At 42.1% G+C, this 6,882-nt stretch overlaps 1 pseudogene; it reads right to left on the bottom strand.

Moving 5' to 3' along the window:
• Nucleotides 1-3,638: 3,638 nt before the first annotated feature.
• Nucleotides 3,639-6,882, bottom strand: LOC139055692 (uncharacterized; annotated as a pseudogene).

The following is a 6,882-nucleotide window of genomic DNA, read 5'->3' as shown; positions in this document are numbered from 1 at the left end:
CATGATTGCATGTGAAAGCTGATGAGAATCGTCGTAAAAGAGCAGGGCTGTTCAAGCAGCTATCTTTTCATATCGAATTCAAGTATAATAGAAAGAAGAACCTTGAATATAGAATCAAATCCATTATATATGCATGAACTAAAGTGCAGTGCGTAAATTGAGATATTTCTGTCGCTCGGTTTCAAAGTTGTTGCAGTTGTCCGGATAACAAGCAACTTCAGAGAGAGGCACTAACTCGAATTCCTTTTATTTCTCATGAAACCTGCATTGTACCAGCATACCTCAGCTTATTCTAAAATATTGTGTTCACTTTGGTCTACGTCTGCATTCTTTTCAGCAAAGATGCATCCCAACTACACCAGATTTTGAGTACACTCGAGTGCGTGCATGCAGCCCACAATACCCGCCTTCAGAAGTGAAATGGAAGAGGTATGGTCCCCTTTCCTCCGACCCTGGTGAAGACACCTATGCAAGTGGTTTAAAGCTGAAACTTGCTATGAGGAGGTCTGTGCTGCGTCCCTGGCAACGCTGGCTCACAGGGCATGAAAGCGTCGAGCAGGTGGCTCGCACTGACAGAACCTGTTATGCGTTGTGGTGGGGCATGAAAGGCAATGCTCACTGCAGCTCAAGGACAGGATACGTACTAAAGGTCCATTAATTACATAATTGCTACGCTGAAGCAAAAGTTCGCCTCAGTTGTTGAATTTGCCAATGTGCTGCCAACCGTCCTCATCATCAGCATATGCTGTGTCCACTGCAGGACGAAGGCCTCTCCCACAATTTACAATTTACCCCATCTTGCGCGAGCTGATTCCATTTTATGCCTGCCAACAGTGACCAAATCAAAAGCGGGTGGAGGGTGCTCAGCCTTCCTCTTTTTAAAGTGAAGGGGCAATTGCTCCCCTCATGCCCCGGTAACTACACCTACGGGTACCTGGACGCCCTACCACAAAACATGGGAATGTCCACGCTGCAGCCCTTTCTGGCCACTTATATGCAGCACAAGAAACTCGACCGCCTAGGGCACAAAGTGCAACATATAACTGAGACTAATTTAGTATTCTTCTAACGTCGCACAGCGCGTTCCGGCACGATGCTCAGCCAAATGACACAATCATCTGAAGTTGTATCCTTTTTCGTCCTCTATTCTCTACAATAGATTTCCCATGCCAGTCAGTTCGTCCTTTTCAAAGCGCGCCACTTGTCCTGCCACAATACTTTCCGACTCGCAATTCATTCTGCTTAATATTCCCCGAGTCATTGTTGTAAACATTGCAAGAAACACTCACAAAAGTAGGCAGGTTTATTTAAGGGTGAAAAGCTGTATTGCTGCGCAAAGCAGAAAAGGGCCTTCATTCGTGGCTTTGTGCTATCCTTACTAACTCAGAAAAGCCATATTATTTTATTGATAATACTGCCCCTAAATACATTAATAAATGTGTTTTAAAGAAGCAAAGGCATATAAAGACAGCTCCCAAACACACAATAAAGTACATCGCACTTTAAAAGTGTTAGCCAGCTAGAGATGCGGATATATTGAACTAGGTTTTCCAGTCTCGCAAAGAATCCTGGTCACACATCTATAGAGGACTTCAGCAGCGAAGTGTTTAAGAGCACCTACCTCACATATGAGACTGTGCTCAACATTGACTTGTATGTGCTTCATAACATCCCCACCAGCGTGCATTCCCGTTCTTCCTTCTCTGAGCAGACTCATGCCACAGCAGCGAGTTTGTTTTCAAGTTCTCTTATCCTAAATCCAAACCGAAGTTCCACCTCAGTGCGCAGCTGCAACTCAGAAATTGAGGAAATTAGGACGAATAACTGTTAACAAAATGGGCTTCAAATAAAAATTTTTGACATCGTGAAAGTAAGCTGTACTGATTATAACACTTAATAATTAAGTGCACTTTCTCATTCGCTGAGAACTAACTACTTGGGAGTGTTCACCATCAAAACTACTATCGTGTTTACCGGCCAATTTTTAATCAATATATTTTCTAAACTTGCTTTAAAATATTCAAGATGACATTCTTGCAATTTCAAAAAAATTCCAGACTACAAAGTGCGTTAATAGTTTAGTGAAGGATGCTTACCTATTTGCTTTTGTTTTCTTTACGCCCACATGCTTTTATTCATGCTACATTTCCTCTTCTGCCAGCTGAACTCAAAGTTCTAACTTATCGCAATAACATTTGCATAACGATTGCTTCATGTGTGGCATTTCACGAAATAAGCACTACAACCTGCAATAAATTTCCTTACAAGAAACAAATCTGCAGTGGCTGGTATGATATTAAGCCCATAAAGTAACATTAGTACCAATAGACTATAGGTTGAACAGGGGTGCATAAGCTAAAGAGGTCCCGTTTAAGCCAGGAATTTGCCTGCACTAGAAAAATACCCATACGAAATGTTGGCTTTTCAGCTAAAACACTACCATCCAAGCTGCACCTGATTTCTACCATCCAAACATGTTTTGTCTTCAAACCACCTTCACATATTAGTAACTTTAACTTACTATTTCCTCCACCAACAAGTACTGTGGGAGAGGGTCAATGTGTCTATGGCAGTGGTCTGGGAGCGTCACCGTGAGCAGGGTTCTTATACTTTCCATGTCAAGTGATGCACCAGTCAAACTTGAGGAGCTTAGGGCCTGGAAAGTATTTGTTTATATGCATAAATGACAGCGCCCCTCTCTGGCCAGAATCTATACAGAAAAATAGGTTTGGCATGGTGTTGCTTCTAATGTTGATTAAGCACGTTAAGAAACAAACCTGCAGTTCAGAATTGGCATTCTCATTTGTGCAAGTTGCTCGGGGTGCCGGCGACACAACTAAAGCTGCACTTTTTCTCGCCCGGTTCTTCTGGACCTTCCTTGCAATCGACAGCCTCCTTAAGAACGCACTGTACAAAAGGCGATAAGAATGGCAAGATATATAGAAGCAAATGTGCCACCTGTTATTTGTACAGGACAAACATGGACAACTTCCTTGATATTATTGGATATTTGGCTTCTGAATTCAGTAGAATCAAGACCCAGAATACAATGCTTTCAATTCATGGCACACTCATTTCTTGTTATAAGCATAAGCACTGACTCACATAAAGCTGGCTTGTGTTCTGTAGCCGGTTTCCGGCTTTGGTTCATCCCACATCATGCGTGGGTACATTTTTAGAAGAGCATTTCCAAGGGCCTTGTACATCCAACGACATTGGGCAGTGTTGCTGCAGGTGATTATATCGTTCTCACTGCATATAGTTTAGCAAAAATATTAATCTGAAGCACCCATTCCATTTCTGCATCAGAAAGCAAAGAATTGCTTTTCCATAAAAAGCTGGTGAATGACACAAGGGATGGTTTCGTGTTATTGAGGAAGAAAAAACTCACTCAGAAAAGAGTGTGATTTCTGCCCGGAGCTGGCAACATAGCTGTTTGTGCTGTCTTTGTGAAACCACTTTCCCCTCAAGGAGCGGTTGCACGCATGGAGGAAATGTAGGCAAGTACTTGAGAAGCCACTCAAAGAATTCCTGGAATAAGAACAGTACTTCATTGTAAGACACCACTGCACATATAGAATAAAAACATTCTCTGGGCTGTGTGGGCTCTACACCAATGTTGCAAAAAACGTTTTTATTCAGACAGGAGACTCATGGAGACACTTTGAGATCCCATAACTGTTGTCACATTTGAGTACACCAACAGGGGCCATGGGTACAAGAGCGATTCAGACCTCATTGCCATTGTATGCATTGTCTTCTGCAAAACAAAAGCATTCACATGCTTTGCATATGTGGCTTGAACAAGCACGTGCACCACAAAAAATGTTGTTGCACCAGGATACCATTGCCTGTACCTCTCCAAACAGTGGACGATCACTTCTTCAAAACACAACATCAGAAACGGAGATCTTTAGATTAGCAACATAGGCCGACGATACAGAAGAAGCCACTTCGCCAATGTTCCTGGTCTGTATACCACGATGCAGGAAGTCAGACGTCAGGATGAATGGTATTCCAACATCTGGCGTGCCACGCTGCGCTTTCTTCAATTTGGGGTGACCTGGTGCTTCGCAAAGGTCACTGGACATTTGCGTTTGAAAAAAGTTTGAAATTCCAGCATTTCTTGGATTTTGGAAGGGCATTTTTGCCTTCAAAACGCTTTGTCCAATGATGATTAGAAGGACCAAAGCATCTTATCTGTGTGCTCATGTGCAGCAGCATGCGATGCTTAGGCTTAAATGCATCTGAGCCATACAGCTTCACAATGAGTTAATTATGACTTGCAATAAGGTGCTCAACATCCCAAAGCACATAAGGAGATAACACAGGAGAAAGTAACAGCTGTGTGATTATGCACAACAACAAAAAACCCTCACAGTGTGGCTCTTGGACATTGTTTACGGGTACAAGGTCATCTATTATAAATAAAAAATGCAGTATAAGTACATAGGTAGAACTTCTTGAAGAAGGAAAACTGAAATGAGATTCAAAAGGCCTGAGATAGTCACTTTTGCTCACAAACCTGTGGAAAGAAAATTGAGACATGGCAGCGTAGAGTTGGCTTAAACTGATCCATGAAGCTTCTCGCACAATCAATTTTGCGAAACGTTGCAGTTCATACAGGACAACGCCTTCTAGCAGGACATGCCCCGGATCATAAAGCAGGTCTGTCAAAATGGAGAAGTGGTTGATTTTGGACAGCACAGACCTAGAATTGATACCAGATTGTGCTGAATGCTCAGTAAATGTTTTCTTTGATTCGGCTTTTTCGAGTTGCAACAACTGCTTTTCATATTGTGACTGGGTACGCAAAGAACACTCTATCTCATAGTGGAAGCGAGAAAATTCAGATGTTGGAACCATACAAGTCCTACATGCGAAGCAGATATTCTTGCTGAATAATTCCTTCAATCCTGCTGTTGTGACATGCAGAGGAGTCTCTAGCGTATGCCAAAAGGTACCCAAAAATGTTTCTTTGCCATGCATTGTTTGAAGGACACACCCAGTTTGTAGGTCATTCATAGTAGAAAAAAAGTCACTAAGGAGCTTTGCCTTTGCATCAATTGACTTCAAGTCATTTGACTTCCCTACAGCCAGTAAAAAAATATTACTCAGTTTCGACCTCACCTCTCCGATGCATTAATATTTGCAAATGATGTATAAAAAACTGTTAGTTTACCTCTAGAGCCTCTTTTCATGCCAATCAGATTGGCCAGCTCGATATCGTCACAGTAAATTCACATCACAATTAAATTTTCGTCATGGGAACTGCCAACGGGATGTGTCTGAAATCTCGTGCCATCAGTGAAATCGTTGTGAAGGTCACTTCTTGAGATGTCCAATTTGGACTTGAAGCAATGGAAAAAATAGGGGTGGTGCAGCAGATTTTCAAGCAGGCCTTTGAGAGGAATAATATAGCCTTTACTCCCACAATCAATTACCTCTACTGGAGCAACATATATTCCTTCAGAACAATAAAGTGCCTTTCTTGCACTGGAATTACGAAGAGCTGAAACACCAAGTGAAACGCCGGCAGCTGCCAAGGTGTTTGCAACTCCATGTACTACTGCGTCTACAGCTACTTTCGTACATCGATGTTGTGACTCCAGTTGCCAAGCCAAGCATGACAGTTTGGTAATCAATTGAGGGCTTGAAGCTGGTGTTTCTGCAGTACTAATGTCTGTGCTAGCCTCAACGGTGAATTGATTAACTGAACTAGTTTCCATATCCATGATGTGCGAGGCACACAAAGACTGGCTACTAGCCTGAGAACTAGACATTTCCAAGTCAAGCATATTTACAGGTATTAATCCGTTATCAATAGCAGATAATGAACAAGATTTTTCTGTGTGATCCTTGTTATGTTTCACGTGGGCATACCGCATGTGACATATGGTACATTTTAGTGCGACTTTGTTCATGTGTACATATTTTGGGTGACGTAGAAAGCCATAAAGGTATCTTGTGGTGCATTGGCACACACTGCAGACGTGCTTCCTAACCTGGTTTTCGTAGGTAGCAGATCATTCGTGATTCTCGTAGGTGGCAGGGACAGGTCATTGGCGCTTCTAGAAGGCAGCAAGGACAGGTCACTGGTGCTTGTCTTAGGCAGCAGCGACAGATCATTCGTGCTTCCTGTAGGCAGAAGGGACAAGTCATTGGCACATTGTAAGCTGCTGTTCGCAGCTGTTTCATCAGAAGCTGTGGTACGTAAGTGTGCATTTGCTGTAAACAACAAAGTAGCTCATTCAAATGCATGTGCTGGTTTAAGACTATTCGAACAGTATGTAACGATGCGTGGTAAAAATATGGATAAAGTGCCAGTTTACTGAATAAAAAATTATCACTAAAGAGCCAGGTACACCTATATTTATTTAAATGTCGGCAAATTTGATGCGTCAAGTATACTTGGCGCATCAAACCATTAGGTTGAGGTAGGCTAACTCTCATGCGTTTTTCAAAAATCATGCATGTCCACTGAGAGCACTCTACCGCACTCCTTTTTATATGGAGTCATAAATTATACATCAAGAGTGGAAAGTGGTGCGTACGTCTAGCAACAGCACAGCACAAGTACACTGTAAACAGCAACAAACTGTACAACAAACAAGCATATTGCTCACTTGTTGAACAGCAATAAGAAAACTTTGAGGTGAGCCAAAGCAGGAGTTCTAACAAACCAAAATTGAACTAACTTGAAACAGTGAGGCATTTCTAAGATATATATAGGAAAAATATTTGTTGTGTTATTTTCAGTTTAACACATCTGCCAATGCCTTCACACAGTGAGGATTAGTCAGGATATTTCCATATCGGTACCACAGTTTCCTCCAGAATCCTGCGGTTCACAATCTTCATTAGCATCTGTGCCACAAACAT

This window comes from Dermacentor albipictus, chromosome 2, assembly GCF_038994185.2.
Source record: "Dermacentor albipictus isolate Rhodes 1998 colony chromosome 2, USDA_Dalb.pri_finalv2, whole genome shotgun sequence".
Classification (NCBI taxonomy): Eukaryota; Metazoa; Arthropoda; class Arachnida; order Ixodida; family Ixodidae; genus Dermacentor; species Dermacentor albipictus.
This window is presented reverse-complemented; position numbering and strand designations above follow the sequence as displayed.